At 44.7% G+C, this 22,922-nt stretch overlaps 1 long non-coding RNA gene across 1 annotated transcript; it reads right to left on the bottom strand.

Annotated features, from left to right (window-relative positions):
• Positions 1 to 11,209: 11,209 nt before the first annotated feature.
• Positions 11,210 to 21,213, bottom strand: LOC135256075 (uncharacterized). The gene is made up of 2 exons (XR_010330361.1): positions 20,950 to 21,213; positions 11,210 to 11,555 (listed from the first exon to the last, which is right to left on the bottom strand). It is a non-coding gene; the product is annotated as an uncharacterized LOC135256075 (long non-coding RNA).
• Positions 21,214 to 22,922: the final 1,709 nt, after the last annotated feature.

Raw genomic sequence — 22,922 nt, 5'->3', positions numbered from 1 at the left:
AACCATGTTTGCCATCTTGAGCAATTACACATTTGCAAACAACTTCTTTATGTCTTACACATGTACGCACGAGATTTCTTTAGCCATCATGGGCTTTGCTTGGCATGCAGTTGCTCAAATAGGTGTTTATAATGGTGATGTAGCCATATAGCAAAACAAATATATGCACAGGAGGTTCACTATACCTTTTTTTTGTCTGTGGAACCATAATTGCACAGGTGTTAGGACCATCGAGAATATAAATCCTCTGGGATAACAACTGATGAACCAAACGCTAAAACTACACAGTAAGGGAAAACTGTTAGTGCTATAAACGTACAGCATAAATACAAACAGCACATGATCTGGCGGGTCGTGATGGAGGCCTTATATTTACTGACTGGAGGCCCGTGGGCGCATTTCAGACAGGCCTTCAACATGGTTTCTAAACAGGGCAACTATGTAGGCGACTCCATTGATCATCGTGGACAGGCTTTAATCACATGTTCTTAAATCAACATGAGTCAAGCATGCATAAAATCAATTATATCCCGGAACATATCATCATGCAATTCATAATCAAAAGTACCCTTGCATTAGTATAGGTATTTACTTATCATGGGAATATCTGAAAGTGTGCAGTGCGATCATTTTTTATCTGACACTGCCAACATTTGAAATCAATTTTGCAGAGAGCCATTGCTAAACAACACAATAAGGACTAATAAATTAATGTATGGGCCTCTTCCAAGGCCGCTCATTGGTATTCGATTATGTGGACAGCTGAGAGATGTATTAAGATGCATTGAAGTCATTCCGCTTCATTCAGATCCAATATTCAAATTACAAAGTATATGACATTTACCATTTTCTCTATTGAATTTTACAATTTTACGACTTGTGCTCATAAATTATTCTTGCATGATGAGCAAAAGTTGCCCGCTATAAATAAAATCCCATCCTTTGGGATGTAAAACTTGGGCAATGGCTAATACGTGTCCCCTCGCTGATAATTTAGATATATTGCAAAGCGATTGGATAATAATGGAGAGCCTGTAAAAGAGCAGTATTGCCCCTCCCTAAAACCCCGGGCAGGAAAGTAGGGGGAAAAAAAGCTTTACTGCAGCAGCCACTTATAAACGATTTCCACCAAGAAAAGTTATCACATTCAAATGCAGCTAAACCAGATTTTTGAGTTGACACAAGGCAGAAATAGACATCACGAAGAGGTTTGGGGGTGACCCTGGCCTCGGGGAAAAGGGGTGGGGGGTGGGGTGGGGGGGGGGGGGTGGAAGGCGGGAAAAAGAAGAGCTGTGTGATGAATATAGAAACTAAATTACCCAATGGGAAATATGTGAAAGCTGTACTGTATATATCCACTTTCCATTATCACTCAGAACAACCCTTATATTCCGGCTTGCTTTATATGTGAAAATGTTCTTACACTCTCTGAAAAAAAAAAAAAAAGGATTCTATGGTTTGTCTCCATGGAGGAACCATTTTTAAGTCCTTTAATTGAACCCTCTATGGTAGGTGTGAAAAGTGTGAAAGCTCCCAGATTTAACCATTTTTCCGGACAAAGAACCCTTAAACCCTTGATAGGGTGATGACTTGATGGCAGTGATCTTCATCCTGGTTCTGAAGGGCTGCAGGGTCTGCTGGTTTTTGTAGTTGCTCGACACTATTATGAGTGATTTCTGAACTTGCCATACTGTGCTTTTTTTTTTTTTGAAGAAAAATGGTTTTGTTTTTAAGTGAAAGTAACGGACAAGTCCATGCAATTGGTAATGTTGTGTTATGTAGTTCTAGCTCTTCCTCTGTTTCTAACAAGAACAGATTCCATGGCCGTTGAAAATGCCAGATCTCGCTCTTCTGAGAGAACCTGACATCACTAGAGATTTCGTTCAGCAGGCTGGGTTATGCCTCCTCTGCAAGATGGGCTAAATTCTCTACTCTCCATTACTGGAGACGGGAGATGCCAAGCAAGACTGAGGCCAGGGTACTGAATTGGGTTCGAAAATAAAGCCATAATGCTGGAGAGAAGCCCTGGATAAAAGAACAACCCAAGAGGAGCACTTGGCCAGCCACACTGGGCCGAAGGGAACTACCCAATGGGGGACCAGATGGACCCTGAGTCTAGTCTTAAGCATCCAATCAGACTGTACTGAGTGTAAAATCCTTAAATCCTCACAGACTTCAGACTTTAAGGTAACCATCGTGTTGGAGCATAATATATTATACAGCCTTTCTTTAATAACCGTTCTATAGCTGAATTATTGCAAATAAATGCTCAGTGTAACAGATCCTGGTTCAGCTCTTCTGATTAAAACAAACTCCGCGGTAGTGGCGGTTTCCTCCTAAATGATTATAAATGGATAATGTTAATTTTCTCATTAGTGGCCCATTATCGGAGGAATCCCTAGATCCACCTCTAGGGTGGAGGGTGGAGTCATATTTTTAATGGCTGACACAACCACACGCTCATAATAATGGGGTTTTGATGGATTCTACACGGAGACAGAAATCCAAGCTTTAAGATTTTACCAACAGCACAGTTGTTTAATTTTAATCAGACAGTATAGATTGCTCTACAAAACATGTAATTATGCAAAATAATCAATGTTTTGTCTCATGAAGCTAAATGACCTTTCATTCTCCTACTTGCACACCTAGAGTATGAGAATGTAACCAATCAGATTTGATTTTCTGTAGACTTTTTTTTTTTTTTTTTTTCAATCGCCGCCTCATCTTGTGAACTGTCCTTTGTTGACCGAGACACATGAGTCATCAGTGAGGTATTATTGATCTTCAGTGTGTCGAAGGAACTGATACTGTCCAGGGAGACTCGTCCTGCCATTGACAAAAAATGTCTTTTTTTTTCCCTGCAGAGTTTGAAAGACGCCATCGGTTCTATCTTGAGCGTAAGCACGGAGAGAAAGTTAATCATGATGTCGGTCAATCAAAAAATCTCAGCCAACTGCTGTAATTAACCGTAAATTAGAAAAGTTTTCATGACCTTGATTTAATGAACTTTTCATCAAGAGTGGAAGTGAGGAAAGATAAACTGCACGGCACAAATCGGGAAACATTTATTCTCATTTTCCCATCAGTGTACGCCTATATGTCCCGGCTTGCGTTTTTCAGGGAATCAATACAGTTTCCGATATACAGTATTACGGCGGAGAGTATTCAGGGAACGCCCACCTTGGGAGCTCAGAAAGCTGAAATCAGCCATTTTACTAAGAGTGACTGCAGTGCAGGGTCTGGTATGGAGACACACGTGTCTCTGCACTCTGACAGCTACTGCCTATGGGAGCTTTGCCCCAGAGCTGCCCTGACCGTATGATTTCAGGAATTCGGTCAGAACTGATTGTGGACCACCAGTGGTGGGGGGGCGGGGGCGGGGGTGGAGTTGATGATTGATAGGTGCTTTGGGATGTGAGGGTGGGGACTGGTGGAACCGATCGCAGACTGGGGAACCAGTTGCCGGGGACTGGTAAATAGCAACGGCATACAATTAAAACGTGTTCCAGTTTTAAAATTTGGAATTTTGTGGCCCCGGGGGGACGGTTGTGGCCCTAAATGACTGCAGGGAGTGGTTACACCACCGGCCGGCTCTGTTTGCTCGTTCTTCATGCCACAGTACCACCAGAACTGGGGCTCCACAAACCACCACAGAGTATCAGATAGGGACACAGCCGCATGTGTGAAGACCCACACTGTGGTTTCTTAATGGATAAGCTATTAAAGGCCTGGAAATAGGATAGCATGCAAGCAGAAGATGAGGCAGCTGTGGTCTGTGCTGAGATTCACTTCACCGCTCGTTCGTCAGACAACGCAGGTGTAGTGTTTTCACACTAAAGATGGAAGGGCAGGTGTAATGAATGAAAAAGTCCTCATTAGTTCACCAGCACATGAAATGGTGTCTGTGCGTGCAGTACGGACTCTGTGACAGAGTCAGGCTCATTCCAGCACTGAGCTCATCCTTGGACACATGGGTATGAGCTCAGTAAGACAGCAGGGGAAAGACAGGCATTTCACTGGAAGTTTTATCTAATTGCAGTGTGGAATAGATAATATGCAGTCATTGTTTTGCACTTAAAAGGAGTCTCTCATCAACGCTCTCTCCTGCCTGATCTGTAATTATCCTGCAGTGGGCATGATGAACTTGAGAAGAAAGCTTTTTTCTTCATATAACAGGACAGAACACCAAAAGGCAAACTAAAAAGCAATAGGTCCTTGCTGGTTTGAGATTTTTCCTATGCGCCATACATGTGCTGTACAACCTTTTATGAACAATGGGGTGTGTGCATTTTTCTTATCTAGTGTGTTGTCGTCGTGTGTGTGTGTCTGTGTGTGTGCGTGAGTGTGTGTCTGTGTGTGTGCGTGAGTGTGTTATCTCTCTGGGGTGTCTCCGCTCAGCTCCTCTCCTTTATCAGATTGGTGTATGAGCTGAGAGCTGCAGCTCGGGCGTGTTGGTCCGTCCCCTGCTGGGGCGCGTGTTTACCCAGAGAGCTCTGAGCCTCAGAAGTGTTTGCACAAGCCCCGGGTTCCAGCGCATTTAGTCTGGAAGTGAGTTTCATCATCGGGCCGAACCCGGGAGCTACGCTGAGCCGCGCCGCGCGGCTAGAGCCGCTGCTTCCCCCAGCGCTGGCTGACATTCCGCATCGGGTCACGGCTGCTATTGGTATTCTATGCTTAAAACGTCAAATCTGATAAAAAACTAAGGCTACTAGCTACTACAACAAGAACTACTACTACAACTGCTGCTGCTGCTGCTTTCGCTGTTATTAATAATCCACTTTATTATTACAAATGAGGATGGATTCCGATGAAAGGAATATCGGTAATAATATTTGCATATGCCATGCTGGTTCTGTACATCAAGTCCTGTGAATCTGACAAAACCTCATTTTTATACTACAGTTCAACAGAGTGGTGTGTCATCAAGATGCCTAACCAAAGGCTGAATAAGAGAAATAAATAAATTTCTCTGGTTTTCATGCACAAAATGGCTGAAGCTGTAGGCTAACGTGGTAAATAATGGGGAGCGTGTCCTAAATAAACACTGCTCCCCGGAGTCTGGTCCTCTGGTCAGATTATCGGACAGGTGTCACCCCCTGGATGGTGAGCCCGGGGCGTTCAGAGGCCTGTTGGCACTGGTCTGCGTTTCTGTGGAGCTCAGAGACTGGCCGGTGTTCCTGCTCACTTCTATACGATGGCTTGCTCTCTACAAGTCTACAAATCACATGACCATAATATAGATGACCAAACATATCATTCAGGTTGTAACTTGACTTAGGTTAACAGTGGGTATTCACTGTATATAAAGAACAGTTAATGATAGGAAGTTACAGTTAATGATAAGAAAGTAATACAATCCTATTCTTCTTTTCATTGTCATCATCATCAATTATTATTAACAGCCACACACAGCCCAGTCTGCAAGCTTCCTGGTTAGGAGTCCAGCAGCCATTGGTGGCGCACGCACAGGCTACTTCAGGGTTGATGAGCCGCTTTAGAGTTTCTCACCCGGTGCGAAGCCAAACAGTCCCGTAGCTGTGACTGCAGTGTTTACCGAGCCTAATCCCGCTGATCACCTCCACGGGGCCCCCGGTCGCCCCCCCCCCCCCCTCCACCCCCGCCCCTCACGCCCGGCGAAATTGAGTCCGGGCTGTCCAAACACAGATAAGTCATCGGGGACTGCTAATCTCTCCCTCTCCCTCTGCAAGGTATGGCATCAGGGGGAGGGGGAGGTGGAGGGGGGGAGGGGGGTGGAGGTTGACTTTAAAGTGAGACCATTTTAATGCTCAAACAGGATTGGACGTACATTACCGGGGGAATGAATATTGACCCAAACTGTGTGAAATCTCCAATTAACGTCCCAAGTATGAAATGGTCAGAGAGAATCTCCTACCTGTGTAAAATCAATGTGCAAACAACGGAGAGCGTAATCAAGTTGGTTTCACATTAATCGTAGCAAGACGAGGATGTTCGGCAAGTCACTTGAAACGAGCACACAAAAGAGAGGCCTAGCTGTATGCCACAACGCCCCGCAGCTCAGTGGACTGGCTGAACAGCACCTGCGCCCATCTTCTGTGCTACCTTCATTTTTAACTACCTTCATTTTAATTTAATTAAAAATCTAATGTTTAATTGAACACAACTACAAGTATTCCCCCCTTTAATTTTCCTTAATTAGCATTGATACAGCAACTGCAATACAATATTAATTTCACAGATTAAATATGATTACACCCTATGTTATTTCCTCATAAAACTAATGCTGGTACAAGCTTTTCCCCAGGCTAAACTGTGTTTATTACATTATTTCTGTGTCATGTCAAGCTTGCACTCAACTCATAAATAGAGAATGCAGTGTTAAATCAGGATGGAAGTCCCAGGATTGTGACGCCCCGCCTCCTGCTCCTACCGTTACTTCCTACTGGTTGCGCTCTCCTCCCCTTTCAGGAAGTGGCAGCAGAGTGGAGGTGGTCAGTGGGAGGAGCTTCACCTGGGTGGCTGGACTGGAGAGCCTCTTTAGCCCCGAGCTCCGTCCGTTTCCCTCTCTCTCTCAGCTCCCACACGCGCTCCTTTTGTTTGTTTGATTTATCATTCAACTGGTTGCTATTTTCCATTCACCCATGCACTTCCCTACATCACTGATTTTCACTGATTTTGTTACATTTTCTTTTACTTACTTTTTGTAAGTAGTCTTCTTTTGACTGACAACCTTTTGTGTTCTCCCTCCTAATTCTGTCTGAAACGTGAGTCAGTTCATGACAGGATCAAAAGGCATTAGCAACTTCACCAAAGATGAAAATCTTTCATTGTACACACTTGCTCAGTGACATGCACAATATTGTCGAACTAACTGAAGTACATTATCTTCCTACCGCGGTCCAAATACAAGAGCGTTTCCTGATGTGACAGACTGATTGGGAATTTTCACACTGCCAAGCTCTGTATGAGTCCTAATGTGAATTCAGTAAAAACTTCGTTTTTTTCCCCCTCCAAATTCCCATTAAATGAAAAATGAGTTGGGCTGAATTCTGTTACTGTGATTGAAATCTGAGCGGATGACCGAGTTTGTCCCGTGCACAGAATTCTCACACCTCCTGATTTCCTAAGCATTGGAGTTCGAGATTTTAAATGAACAAAATTCCCTACACCAATCATCGTTATTTTGAAATGAGGTTTGCGATTCTAAATTTTGTCTGTTGCAGTGTGCCTGCCCAAAAAGCACAAAGTAGCCATTATCAGCACACGGGTAGCACATCCCATCCCCGATACGGGCTCTGAGACGAACCGCAAAAAACGCAAATACAAAATATGGCATTTCGGATTTCGTCCTCCTGCCGAAGTGAGGGTTGCGACCAGTAAAAATCGAGGCCATTTAACGTGCAAATAACCACGTCCCCCCCCCATTCCCCCCCCCAAACCGCCGCATTCCGATTCCAGTTTAAGTGTGATCTATTAGTTCCGATTGCCCGGCGCTGCCTGCTGCTCCCCGGCTCCGTGAATGTGCCCCGGTCGAAACCGAGCGGCCCGACGGTGATTTGTTTGCATGGATTAAATGTCAGATTTGGAAATGTGTTATTACAGCAGACCTCTGGAGTAAAGCATGCAGGGCGTTCAGAAAGGACTCACACCACCCAGTTTCTGACACACAATGTCACACTTGATTATCTACATACATTTTTTTTTTTTTTTTTTTTTACAGTTGCTTTGAATTTTTTTGTTTTCATTTTTGTCCAGAATGTGTTTAACTGGCACACTCAGTAGTAATGAAATCAGATTGAATGCAAGTCTTAGCCAAACCAATGTGCATCACATTGGTACCTTAGCTGCCATTATTTGAGGAAATTAATGTTTATGTTCATTATTAATTTTTTTTCCATGTGGCAAAATTATTAATTTTTTTCCCTCGTTTTGAGCAGGCATTATACGGTGTTAACAGAGTGTGCTTAAAATCCTAACAGAAGAGAGGAAATCAGGTTGTGACAAAGTGCTTCCTACTTTAAATATTGTTTTGCTGTTAAAAAAAAGGGATGGTGTTGACATGTCGATCTTCACAAGTAGGGGGGAAAAAACGGTGTCTTGTTTAGGCCTTGAGGGATCAATGTGCGAAGCACTTGGCTTTTGTCAGGCTATATTTATGTATTTATTTATTGTAAAAGCTCTTTTCAACTGAGCACATCACAGCAAGAGATGAACACAGGAATAAAGCCATCCAGTATTCTCAGACCCCCCGAAGAGCATCGTCACTGCAGTCCCCTGAAAACACACATTCCCACCGTTATTCACCCTTACAGAAGTGTGCCTGTGGTGAACATTAGAATGTACAGAAGCGTGCCTGTGGTGAACATTAGAATGCACAGAAGCGTGCCTGTGGTGAACATTAGAATGCACAGAAGCGTGCCTGTGGTGAACATTAGAATGCACAGAAGCGTGCCTGTGGTGAACATTAGAATGCACAGAAGCATACCTGTGGTGAACATTAGAATGTACAGAAGCGTGCCTGTGGTGAACATTAGAATGCACAGAAGCGTGCCTGTGGTGAACATTAGAATGTACAGAAGCATGCCTGTGGTGAACATTAGAATGCACAGAAATAAACTAGGGGCGAACACAGGAATGTTATTCAACAAAGGATGACCTGAGGCACAGAGTCCTAACCACTGGTGTGAAGAAAAATTAATCCACGATTCTTACTATGATGCCAAGATAGCTCAGTATGTTCATTTCACATGATTTATTAGCCCAATCAGCAGGTCAGTGAAAACTGAGAGCTGTGCAACCTTGAACACGTATGTGGCGTAGAACTATGTATGAATGTGTTCAGTTTGATGGAAACAGATTTTAATTTGACATAATGAACACACTTTTTTTTCTTGTACGGCGCCATGTTTGCTTTGAGCTTGTATGGACGGTTGGATGTTAGCTGGGTTAGTAAGATATCTCTTTTTGTTAGAGGAAAGCCCTGGCATGACATTTCTGCCCCAGCAGTTAAGCAGAGGAGAATATGCAGTGTCAGGCATCTTAAAAATGTTAATGAGACAAAGTGCAGCGTTCTGTCTTCAGAGCAGCTTTTCACTGTTGGAATGTTGGAAACAGAAATGAGAAGTCTACAAGATAACGTAATGCCAGCAAGAGCAGATTCATCCTCACAAAGATTCTCTGCTAGTGGCCGTGTGGATGAGTCCTGGGACCTAATAATGGCACAGGGTGGTGACTGAGCCAGAGACAACACATTTGTGGAGTGAAATGGCTGGTGGGCCTTTTTGGTTAAAAAAAAAAAAGAAAACGCCCCCACAAAATCAGCAGAAGAAAATGTCCCAAATCCCCTTATCAGGAAGTGCTCCTATATAGGCCAAGGGCTGGCATTAAGAAGGATTTGGGAACAGGCAAAGACAGAGGCCACATTCACAAGGTCTCTCTGCCCAAGCACAGCTTCATAGCACACAGAAGGTGAAATGCACTGCCTGCACTGCTTCACACAAACTTTCACACGTTAAACAGACAGAATCAGACACTGGAGTATTATTCCAGATAGTGCGGCTAAAATAAAACACTGGGGTATCATGCATCCGCTGATTCAACATCCTTGCTACGCTGCTGTAAGCATACAACAGACAACCTGAATCACCCCGTCAGCTTGTGCCTCTGCCACTGAACAGCGAACGGAGCTGGAGGTGGGGAGGATCAGAGGGAGGGCTTGTGTTAAAGCAGGTAGCATCCAGGATGGTTCCGGTCCTGATGCGGGTCTCATCCGAGATGAGGCGGGGAGTCTTGGTTCTGGTCATGATGCGGGTCTGATCCAGGATGAGGAGGGAAGTCTTGGTTTTGGTACTGATGCTACGGCTAATCTCCCCCCCCCCCCCCCATCCTCTCTGTCCTTTGCCGGGGGGCTGGTGCTCCATCACCCCCCTACTGAGCCCACAGGGTGGGGGGCCTTCGTGGCTGGTAATGCAATCTTCTCTTCTGACAAAACAAGGGACAGAAAAAAGAAAGAAAGAACTGAACAAAAAACAAACAAATCCAGTTTCTGCATGCAGTGACCACTCAAAATAGATGTATTAGCACTCTAAGGCCCTGATTTACTAAGACCTTTTGGTATGGTACAAAACCTTTAACACATGCAAAATTAATAAAACAATTGCCCTACATTCAGAAACCTTCCATTCAAGGATTCAGGAGTCCGTTGTTTTGTGTACTTTGTTGCATCCTGACAAATAATACATGAGGCTGTGCAGTTCTGCGTCATTTGCCAGATAAAGGAAATAGAAACTGTATTTGGTGAAATGCAAGAGTCAGTGGTTTCTGCTAAATGGCATCTCCCTTCTAGAACAGAATTTAATTTAATTTCAATTTAGTCGATTATAATAAAAATTGAACTTAATTGATTCATTGAAAAACCCTCATCAAGAATTATGGCCATTTTTCAGGCCACCTGTCATGGTTTTGGCTGATGCCACCATTTCTTTTCCTACCTGCGCCTTTTCTTCAGTTATTACGGCCATTGGTTTTTCATGTGCCTTTTCTTCAGTTATTACGGCCATGGAGTTGATTGAATTATACACGTGCAAATTTTCTTTTTACAATTTGCACCTGTTGGCGTTCTATTTAAACCCCAAGCAAGCTGATAAGCTTTGCTTCAGTGTCACTTATGTTGCACAAGAGCCGGTATTCTGTCAAGCGAGGTAAAGGTAAAGGTAAAGGTAAAGGTAAAGGTAAAGGTAAAGGTAAAGGTAAAGGTAAAGGTAAAGGTAAAGGTAAAGGTAAAGGTAAAGGTAAAGGTAAAGGTAAAGGTAAAGGTAAAGGTAAAGGTAAAGGTAAAGGATTGAGTTGCGATATTGGATTGTTGTGGCTATAAAATTAGCACAACAGTCTTTAGCTTTTTTAGATTGTTGGCAACAAGTAGTGCCACAATCTAAGCTCAGTATTCTTTCTTTAGGGTATTACCTTTTCAGCCTCGGTTCGAGGTCTGTTTTCTTTGAGTTGCCCCGTTTTCTGCTCCAGCAGTTGTTTTATTTTCATACTCCTTAAGCTTTAGTTTTTTTTTACCCAGTACGTGGGTTGTGTAGAGCTTTTCTTTGGGATACTCTCCCTAAGGAGTATTGTTTTCCTTTCCCTTGTCTCTTGAGACTTTGTGGCTATTTTACCTCTGGTTAATAGCTTAAAGAACCCCCTGTTCAGTCGCGGTTGGTCTCCCAAAACTCCCACTCCCTCACACCACCATTTGGATTTTGATTCATTTACAGTTTGGATGGGATGGAGGTGCAAATGATGCCCGCTCTGTTCACCCCACATTTTGAGTTCAGGGTTTTGGGTGCGTCTGCCAAACAAGGAACAGGCCTGCGTTTTGTATTCACGACGCACCGTCTCTGCGATAAAACTGTTGGCGCACAGGGGCGGGTGGGGGGGTGGGGGCTGTGAAGTGTCGCAGCAGCTGCAGGTGTCACAAGGTGTTGCTGTAGCAGACTCTTCAGATCCCGCGAGGGCGACGTTCTTATTGGGCGTCAGGCAGAACAACCAATCAGACTCAGCCCGCCGGGATTTCAGCCCTCCGTTTCCTGGATGAAAAAAACGTCCATTTTAAATTACACCACTCCCAGTCTGACACCTTTTATACGGCTTAATTAAATATTGAAGTCATAAAATGTTCCCCTGTTAATAATTTAAAGATAGTTCAGCCTCGACGATCACACACACACACAAAAAAGAAAGGAAAAAGAAATGACATACAGTAGAGCAGCTCTTTATCGCTAAGGTTAGATGAGATGAGAGATGAAAACTTCCAGGGTGCGTATAAATTCATAAAAAGCATAAAAAATGTATTTTTTACAATCGGCTGATGGTAATCAAACACCCAGAGCATGATCCATTTAGTTCACCACTTGACAAGATAGCGATCCAAAGACTCAGACAAATTACTCCTGATGACATGGAAAGGAAGAGGTCTAAATTACTCAAGATGACACCGGCAGGAAGCACCCTAAATTACTCCTGATGACATACTGTACTGTAGGCACAAAGAGTTCCTGTTTAGAATGAAAAGCACATGCATCATGCCATTAGTGCTCTTAGCTCCTTGGTTATTATCTTTGTGATTTTTGAAAGAAATCATCTGTACATGTGCGGGTACTTGTCCTTGTCAGTGAAGTGATTTGGCTGTTCTATACATTGTTGATATCGTTCAAATGTTAATCTTGAAAGAAAGTGTATGCATCCATTCCTATGGGATGTTGGCGGAAAACATGCAATGGTTATTGCATGCCAATCTGACAGAATTCTTTGAAAGGTTAAGAAAATCAATCAAGCTTTATGTGATAAGAATATGCCACGATAACCATAACTAACAACGAGAGCTGCTGTTCTCCCTCGCAGTTCCTGCTGTGAGCCTTGCTGTTATTTGAGGTCTGTCCTGCTTGATATTAATGAAATTTTATGGCATAAGCTATTAATAACAATAACAACAGCAATAACAATAGTGTCCCATCTAACACTGCTCTGGATTTTATTTTGTGCAAATCGAGTCTTCAACATGTACAATAATAAGCACAAGAAAGGAATTATGGAAACATCCTTAACACACCTGCACCTCAGATGATGAAGACGACGAAGATCTACCTGAGTGGAGAATTGTCTTTGAGACGCAGCTAACTATAAAATTTCTGTTGGGAGCAGTGTACTGTGTGTGGGATATTGTTTTGTTTTTTCAAATACACATCCATTTTGTGTCCATACTGTATCTACCCACATTGCGAGGGTATTTGCATCGTTGGCACAATCGGAGGTGGAAAACCCAGGTTCAGAAACAAAATGTCCTCCCCAGTACTTTGTCCCAATCACCTGGGTTTACTAATTAACACAATTGGGTGGCAAGCAGTGGGTGATCTTCGCTACTGCCCCTTCAACCACATTCTGATGATTTTCAGAGTTAGTATGAATTAGGATAATTGTGTACATCGGTATCCATAAGATAGTGAGGAGGGGTTCACAGCATATTATACTGTCGGCAGGATCCGATCAATACTTGTTCACCTGATTTTTTTTTTCCCCCTTCACAACATCTGACAAGGCATTATACAGAGCTGAGCTTTTTCGCCCGCTTAACACCCCTCATGGACACCTGCAAATACCTCTCATCTTTTATGGGTATAATAGGAGCCTTGCAGTGTTTTCCTTTGGGCTGTGGATTTGCAGAGACTGACAGATGCTTCTTGGCGGTACCCTCGGGTCCCTCGGGCGCGGATAAGGATGTCACAGGGAGAGTTGGCGGGGTTTGGCGGATTAGAAAAATCTTCCTTTCGCAGGAAGACCCGGGGACAGGGCTGGGAGGGATTGGCTGAGAGGTGCGTGGGTCGGTCTCGAAAGCTCGCCTCGCATCGCGGGACGCCCCTGTGGGGTCTGATTGGGGGGGGGGACCAGCGCATGCTGACAGAGACTCAGACGACACAGGCGAAACACTTCAACCAAGAACACTTGCATCACTGGGGGAACTGGGGAGAATATGTTGGCCTGTCTTCAGTCCAGACACAATGGTGCTTAAATTTAACGCAAGCGAATTGTACTCATTTTGATTCTTCTAGATTTTTTTTGGGGGTGGGGGCGGGGGGGCGGAGGGATTGTTTGACAAACATGCCCACATGAGGTCCTGGATCTATGTATTTTTATGTTTTAAAAAACCCATTATCCAGTGGGAAGAGGCAGAGCTGATTGCAGGCTAACTCTTCTTCGTATTGCTGGAGTGAGGAGAGAGGTCAGAGGTCTATTCTTTCTCTCTCCCTCTCTCTCTCGTTACTGGGCAACCAAATGGTGGTGAGACTGTAGAAAGCCCTTTGTCTGAATTTATACATCCCATATAGTATGAACAGATTAAAATGGTGCGTCACATTGAAACATTTCCTTTGTTCCTGCAGACAGAGGGGTCGGAAGGTGAAGGTCATAGATTAAGGTCATCGATTCCATTTCTATCTGCCGAGAGCCTCAATCTCTTTTACACAGAAATGCTGTCTCCATTTTCAGTGTAAAAGTACTCAGAGGTGTTTTCACGTCTCTTTTACAGTATTTATGGATGACTACTACTACTACTACAAGGCAGCAGGGTAATATAATGGGTAAGGAGCTGGTCTTGCAACCTAAAAATCACAGGTTGCAATGTGAAAAGTTGTCTAAGTTGCTCTGGATAAAGAACGTCTGCTAAATGCCTGTAATGTAATGTGCTGCTACTGCTACTACTGCTACTGCTACTGCTACTGCAACTAGCACTAATAATAATAGTAATAATCTGAATGCTGTTAGTCTATTTTTTTTCTGATGTAATCCTGATAATTCTGTAATCCTGAAAAGAGGCGTTCTGACTAAAATGACAGTTCTGACATGAGCAAATTCAGTTAATAACTGGGATTGGGGGCTGGTGTTGGGGGCTGGGATTGGGGGTCGGTGTTGGGGTGCGGTGGGGGTGTTAAGGGACTAACACAACTGCAAGGGGTGAGATCACAGTGAAGAATGTCAGAGAGCCCCAAACTCTTTTCATTCTCTTCCTTTGAATTCTGTGCCAATTAAAATCTGGAATAGCATGAGGCTATACCTTCACAGGAGATTAAAGTCGTTTTTATGACATGAAAAGGTACACGGAAATCCCTTATAGTTCCCCTGCAAACTTTAGCTGAAATACGGTTTCATTCTGATTGTTTTTACAGTCTAGCAATATTACACTTATTTGACAAGGGCTGGGATTCCATCAAAGCCACACTTTGTCATTATAAGGGCAAATGCAATTCAGCCGAACCAAAACAGGCCCTCCCGGATTCATCTGACACTGTGACTCAACGAAATCAGTTTTCTTACACATGGTGAGATATGGCTGAGAAGGTCAGTCTCCCCCGCCAATTAAAATGAGAATTGACCAAAGAGCCTGTCACCGTGGGTTGCGTCTGATTGGTCAGGCTGTGGTGAACATCTTTGCCTCTCTTTACTTGAAGTCCTTGTTCGGGTCACAGCCTTGTAGCTGCCATGTCTTCTTTAACTTCGCCTTGATCCAGTTCCTGCAATTATTTTGGACGTGCGTTACCACTTTGTTCAAAGAGCTACTTCTGCCACCGAGATGAAATAAAAGAATCCCTTTTTTCTGTTCTGAGGAATTAAGGTGGGCTCTCCGGTCTTGGGGGGGACATTTTAATTTTTTTCAGGTCGTCGCGGCGATTAAGGGCTTGCGCGGAATCCTGTGAGAGCGAGGACCCGAAGCGAACTGGCAGAATTTCGTATGAAAGGCTCGGCCCGGCTTTCTCCGCCGCCGAGCCGGCGCGCTCCGCGGGGCCGGGATCAAGCGGCATTTCGGATGCCGCTTCTCCGCGCTCACAATGAGCGCCTCTTTTGGATTCAGCCGGAGTCGGCTGTGCTGAAAATCCTGCCAGCTGGAAGCCTCTGTGATTATTCAGCGGCTAAAAGCGCGGCCTCTCGATTTAGCACGTCCCAGGGAGGGCGGAAGAACACTGCATTAGCCAAGGATGAGGAGAAGCCTGAATCTATTGAGCCCGGGGAAAGCTGAGTGTTTGTGTGGGATCCATTTGCAGACACTCTAGTCCATAGAAACACAAAAAAACACTGACCTGACATTCACACAGAAAGGAGGAAAAAAAAACACACTGTATATATGAAGGTGGGGGGGGGGGGGTGGGGTTGGGGAAGGGGCATACTGAATATAATGCAGCCCACATCCATTTGTACAACCACCCCAAAAACTCCTGACAACTCTTGATGTAAACACTGACCATTCACACGGCATTCAGGGGGACAGAATGACCTCATCCCCCACCCCCCAAAAATAAAGTACTGTAAGGGGTAAGGGAGGGAGAGAGGAATCCGGGGGGACTGGCTCTCTGATGCTCCTCTCTGTCCTGAGGCCTGTGTGACCACCTAAGGGCTGCTGCCATACCCCACTCTGGCCTCTAGGGGGCGCCCACGAGAGTGCATCCCAATGGGCCCAGCTGGCTTGTGTGCGTGTGGATGTGTGTGTGAGTGAGTGTGTGTGGGCGGCGCTCGATAAGCGAGAGTCGGCGTAGTGATTTTCGGCAGATTTGAACTCGTCTGTCGTCCCTTGGAACACCACGCCGACGGACGCACCCCAGGAAGAGGCTCCTGGAGATTTGGGCCGACCTGCGGCTGACACTAATATGTTTAAGGTCTTCCCGGCGACGCCTCGGCTTTCGAAATGCCACGATGCGAGTGACAGGAGCTGGGGTGTGATGCGTGACAGGAGCTCCGTGTTAAATAATGCATGCCTGCCCCTTATCTCGCAGGGTGTGGAGCTGACGTGAGCCGCTCATTCACACGCATGAAATGTTTTATATATATATGCAAATCTTGACTTGACTTGATCGTTACTTCATGAACAAAATTTCCCAGTTTTCATACACAGGATGTTAACAGAAAAAACAGAAAAAAACAACATTTAAATGGATTCATGTAATGCATTCGGATTGCTACATGCCTGTTGGTCTCAATTATTCTTCACCCTTTACACTTATTACCTCCATTTACTGTTAGGGATTGTGAGAGTTAGTGTTATCGAGAGAGAGAGAGAGAGGGAGAGACCTTTGGCTATGATCTTTACAGCTTACGGGTAGACCAGGTGGGCAGCATAAAGACCAGCGAATCTGTGCTGAATGCACGGCATCGATCCATAAAGAAACAAACCCGTGTCTCGGCTGCGCTCTCAGTGGCTCTGCTGCGCTCTCAGTGGGCTCTCAGTGGCTCTGCTGCGCTCTCAGTGGCTCGGCTGCGCTCTCAGTGGCTCTGCTGCGCTCTCAGTGGCTCGGCTGCGCTCTCAGTGTCTCGGCTGCGCTCTGTGTCTCGGCTGCGCTCTCAGTGTCTCGGCTGCGCTCTCAGTGTCTCTGCTGCGCTCTCAGTGACTCTGCTGCGCTCTCAGTGGCTCTGCTGCGCTCTCAGTGGCTCGGCTGCGCTCTCAGTGACTCTGCTGCACTCTCAGTGTCTCGGCTGCGCTCTCAGTGTCTCTGCTGCGCTCTCAGTGGCTCGGCTGCGCTCTCAGTGGGCTCTCAGTGTCTCAGCTGCGCTCTCAGTGACTCTGCTGCACTCTCAGTGGCTCTGCTGCGCTCTCAGTGTCTCGGCTGCGCTCTCAGTGTCTCGGCTGCGCTCTCAGTGTCTCTCGGCTGCGCTCTCAGTGTCTCTGCTGCACTCTGTGTCTCTGCTGCGCTCTCAGTGGCTCGGCTGCGCTCTCAGTGTCTCTGCTGCGCTCTCAGTGACTCGGCTGCGCTCTCAGTGTCTCGGCTGCGCTCTCAGTGTCTCTGCTGCGCTCTCAGTGTCTCAGCTGCGCTCTCAGTGACTCTGCTGCACTCTCAGTGTCTCTGCTGCGCTCTCAGTGGGCTCTCAGTGTCTCAGCTGCGCTCTCAGTGTCTCGGCTGCGCTCTCAGTGTCTCTCGGCTGCGCTCTCAGTGTCTCTGCTGCACTCTGTGTCTCTGCTGCGCTCTCAGTGGCTCGGCTGCGCTCTCAGTGGCTCGGCTGTGCTCTCAGTGGCTCTGAGGCCGGGGTAGCTAACGTCCGAGACGTGCCCAAGGAGCCAGGAAGTGCACACAGCCGCACCGTTCATCGACGCATCGACTTCCTGCGTCCGTCGCAGAATCCACAGGCAACGCCCGTCTACGCATCACCTCACTTCTCACGGGCAGACTTCAGAACTACATATCAAAGAATTTCAATACTTTTCATATTTTAGCTCGGTCTTTATAACTGGTGCTTTCAGGGATTGTTATCCCCCCCTCCAACCCCCCCCCCCCCACAGTAAAAGCAATCTTTGGCTACACAAAACCGTTATTATAGAACTATACATGTGACAGAGGTATTGAGAGACATCTGATGCATCAGCATTTTTGATATTGAATGCGACAGTAGCTATTGAAGTGTTTGCGGGGAACGCGCTTGATCTTTGGGCATATGAACACAAACAGACCTTTTACGCTTCTTCACAAAATGAATTTATCACCCAAGGTCCCCGAAAGTGAAAGCTCAGATCCGGTAATGCAGGCTTGGAGAGATTCCCAGAGAGGCCTAATCTGCCATTTTATTTTACATGAAAGAAAAGCTGAAGGAAGAGAACAGAAGGCTCCGGGAATCCACATTTTTACGGGAGATTTGGAAACTGGGACAGGAGCTTCACAGAAGTCCCCTGGCAATGATTTTGACAATCAGGGGACATAGCAATCAAAGGCCCATTCACCTTGGGGAAGAGATTTTTCAAAGCTTCAAAATGTCTGCTTGGGAAATCTCAATGCATGACATCCGGATATTCATAAAAAAGGACGTATTAATATAAAGTTGGCGCAGTGGAACAAAGTGGAGAAGAAATCTCAAAAAACAGTAAGAGACGTACACAAACGCCTGACCTTAAAACCCCGAAGCCCAAGCAGTGTGCTTCAAGGAACACTTGAGGCTTAATCACAATTAAAGACTTAGTGCTTTTTACATGCCAGTGCAAAAATAAAATATAAAATAAAATTAAGCATGCATCATCACTTACATTCATCATTTCCTTCTAAAACCTCTGGCCTCGGTTGCCATAGGAAACAAACTTAATATCAAAATTAACTTTTTTTTGTATCCTGCAGACAACTCATTTGCAGAACATTTGGGAGTACATTTTTATTCTTTAAGGAACAAATTTCCCAAATGTACTCTGAAAGTACAACAATGGCCTATTTGGACTACTAATAAGTACCTTTTACGAGTAAAAAAAAGGAACAGATAAATCATTAAACCCATGGCCAGCAGTGCTATTTTATCTGTCTAGTATAGGGTACCACCCCAGTGACAAGTGCTGTACCATGGAACTTTGTACCTTTCTTTCTGAGAGTATTCAGTACATTTTCTTCCCTCTAATTAAATTGTTCCAGAGGACACAGACCATTTTAACCTCCAGTACGTATAAACATTCGGTGAACTCTGACATTTATTTCTTCCAAATACCCCAGGTACTCTCAAATAGAATCCAATTAATTTCTCATAAGGACTTCATCAGCAAAGCTGTAAGTAATCTTTTTATTTATTTATTTTTAATTTAACATGTCAGCCCAGGCACAGGTGTTTCTCATCTGCATATGCGTTTCATTTTTAAAGCAGAACAGCTGTTTGAAATCTTGAGCTGCCAGGAGTGATTTCTTAGCAGCAGCAGAAATGAGAGTTTATTATTATTTTTTTAAATATAGATTTCATTTAAGGCCTGTTTCCATTTAACGTGGCAGATGTCCTCCCTAATCGGAGAACAGACTCATTGATGAGGCCTTTTCTGCGGCATCTGCCAGGCGATACGCACACCTGTCAGGAGGCTGTGAGGTCCCTGAGACTGCGACGAGGCCCAGGTGTGGCAGGTGAGGGGCCACTTCACCTGTGTGGGGCATTTTATATCTCCATCTCGCATTTCACAGGCATGCGTCGCGTCCGCAAACAGCTTCAGAGGGTTTGCACACGGCTCCATAGTGCACTGCGTTACATGGCAGATGCTAGGTTGCTAAACCGCCATTGACTTATGCACCACTGCGGTGTATTTAACTTTAGGCCAATAATTGGACCGCTTCCTTCTTATCTCAGCTGAAATTCCCACGAGTAATTTCCACTGGAAACATTCTCCATTTATCAGCCGGGTAAAACCAGGTAAAGAAAGAAAAGAAAAAAACAGAAATCGTCTTATCACCTTATTCACAGCTTGGGTAATAAGCGCACAGTTTTCACGCAGTTTTATTTGTTTTTAGCAAATAAACATATTTGAAAAAAAAATGGCCAAAGGTATTTATGTATGCCATGCCTGCTACTCTGTAAATGTGACTATATTCAGGATGTACAATGACCTCTCACGGATTTTTGCTTTAAGGTCCAAACTGAAATAAATATTTTTACCTCATGTTACCCTGCACCTCCAGGTGCCCTCCACCTCTTCTGCAAACTGCCAGGTTGTCACTCAAACCCCAGCCCTCTGGGTCGAATTAGCATGCAGGCATCGTCCGTGTACAGACTTGACATAACTCAGGAGCAAAGAAGTCGCTTGAAATTCAGATTTATTTTCAGCCGTGAAAATGGCTTTTTAGAAAAGGAAATTGATGAAAGCAAACTGATTTAATCGCGCCCAGACTTTAGGAACTCACTGCAGGGCAGATGGATGCATTATGTCTGGCATTAATCAGCGCATGTTATTATAACCAATTCATTTAGGATATTTTTCTTCATTTATTCAATTGACTTTGGGAGTTTATTATTTCAAAACAGATGGGCGTTATTGTATTTCACAAGTGATCAATGTTTCTCATGGTTTTAGGATTATTTATTTATTTTTCCTTTTTTTCTACAGACCCAAAACGTTTGTCCGTTCCACAAAACCACCCTCGGCCAATATATGAGAATTAAATTTATTTCTGCAAAAATCTGACATCTGGTTGTTTTTTTTTAAGGCCAAATCAATGCTCTCAGTGTCCTGGGTAGAGTATGCCTGATGTTTTCATGCAGCTCATTCAGCTAAATGAAGTCAGACGCCGTTTGTGTGGAAAGTTCTCTCGCACGTGCAGTTCATCAGATGTCAAGGGAGGTCTTTAGAGCTAACGTGAAGCTGCTATTTTTGTAGTTGTACTTTTTGAACCATAGATGTCATCGCCATAGAAAAAAAGAAAAAACACCGTAGAATGAAAAACAAATGTGGGATTCATGAAACCGTTGCAGACCTTCGTTTTTGTGCAGATGATTTCAGATGATGAACACTGATTGAACTGCCGACGCACAGAGCGTTTGCAGGCAACAGGCAAACATACCGTATTTTTGATAGCATGTCAGAGCTCACTAATAGTTCACTTTCGGCATTACCAAAAACCACTTTGTATCGCAAGTATATCCAGGGTTCCTTAACATTCCATATAAATTACAGGCCGTGATCAGAGTCATTAAAAAACTCCATTAAACACTCACCACAGGAGCACTGCTGCTTACAGTGTTTAAAAGGTCACATTGTTTAAACCCTACACCGCATAAATGGCCCATTCACAAGTTAACCCCTTTCTTTGGTTTCTTTTATTTTTTTTTGTCTTCTCTCCAGTAACCGAAGACGGGCATGTGTGGAACCATGTCTGGCCTCGAGAAACGGTGTGATCATCTTCCTCTTCTTCATTTCTCTCTTTGCTGTGTGTAGGATTGTAAATACGGAAGTACCTCAGACAGGAAGCGTGGGATTGGTTCCCTCGGGCATAAGAGAAGCAGAATAACTCTGGGGCAAATAGCCCCTCTGTTGCCCCAGCTCCCCTGCGTCCCACTTCCTTCTCTCATCACATGACGGGGGGGGGGTCGTACGTCCTTCCTCACCCCCGGCACCCTGCACGGTTGGGACCGGTCGTTCCGGGACTCTTGAAAACATTCCCACACCCCCTGACATTCCCAGCGCATCTCGGAGGAATGGCTGAGGATCGGAAAAGCTCAGGATCGGAAGGAGGACAAATTCAGGGAGGCTAATTTTAGAGAGAGGGTGATAGAGAGCGCTCTGAGATACATTAGCATTTCAATACTGATCATCGAGGGACAGTGAGGACGTGTAAAACACACATTTTTAAAAATCCATCTGCTCGGATTTCTTTTTCTCATGGATGGTGAGAAATTGCTGTTTGTTACGTGTGAATGCACCGTCAGGATTGCTGCTCAATTTCATTCTACACTGTGCAATGACAACAAAGGAATCTATCTATCTGTCTGTCTGTCTGTCTGTGCTTTTCCAAATTAATTATTTTCCATTTTCCAACTACCTATTATTTTCCAGGTCTTGGATTTTCATAGTTCTTTTAAATGGAACTGGTTACCCATCTTGATTTTTGGACCCTGCCTTGGAGTCAAACTGGAGTTGGTTGACTGCACTTTCTCATGTTATATCACATTACATTACATTTATTTGGCAGACGCTTTTATCCAGACCGACGTACAAAAAGTGCATTTCATGGTCATAAATCAAGTAGAGTGGTGGCACCGTCTGACACTAATCAAAGTACAGTGAACTACACACAAAGAACTACACTTCAATGAAATTGAATGTGAGTTACGGAAATGTATGAAATATACATTTTTATGTACACAATCTTGTTAAGAATCCATAAATTCATATTCGTGTTATACCTGTTTCTGAAAGTGCTGACAATTGGCTAATTCTCTTTCCTTCATTCGAGGGATCAAGGGGCATGATTTGACCAGAAACTTGTTTTTTTTTTTTGTTCTGAGGCCTTTGTAGTAAACCAGGTCCTGAAAATGCTTGACTTCGGCTCCAAAACTCGACCGCACACTGACAGGCTCGCCCTGCATCCCACGTGTCCCCAGGAGGTGATTTGATTTGGGGCGCAATTTGCATTCCCCATTTCGCCGGGACGTCTCCGGGACGAGGCGCTACCCGGAGCCCCTCCGCTCCTAAAGCGAGGACGTGTGAGGAATGCATCGGTCGCGGGTCTCGGGGAATAACTGAATAACAGAGCGCCGGGGTGGGGAGTCGCGTGCGGCTGCTTATCCATCGTCAGACTCGCCTTCTAGAATATTCTGCGAGCGCCCTACTCTTCTCACGCGGCAACGGGCTGCAGTGCAGGAGTGGGGTCAGTAAACACACAGGTGCTGGAGAAGAATAAACAAGGAATAAATGAACCAAACAGACGCGCGACGTGCCTTTCTATGCATTTGCTGTGAGTGTGTGAGAGAGGTTAGCCACTTCAGTGCTGCCGCGATTCAAACTCGCCGCTACCTATCGCCCCAACCGTCTCTTCTGACCTGCCTGTGACCAAACCTCCATCAAAGATCGAGTTTCCACTCAGCAAAGGCCAAATGGTAATTCACATTGTGTCTTAAGTGAGGAACATTAGGGGGCCTCTCAAAAAAGAACAAAGTGGTGTTTCACTCCGATAAAAAAAATACTGTCT

The sequence above is a fragment of the Anguilla rostrata genome, chromosome 5, assembly GCF_018555375.3.
Source record: "Anguilla rostrata isolate EN2019 chromosome 5, ASM1855537v3, whole genome shotgun sequence".
Taxonomy (NCBI): Eukaryota; Metazoa; Chordata; class Actinopteri; order Anguilliformes; family Anguillidae; genus Anguilla; species Anguilla rostrata.
This window is presented reverse-complemented; position numbering and strand designations above follow the sequence as displayed.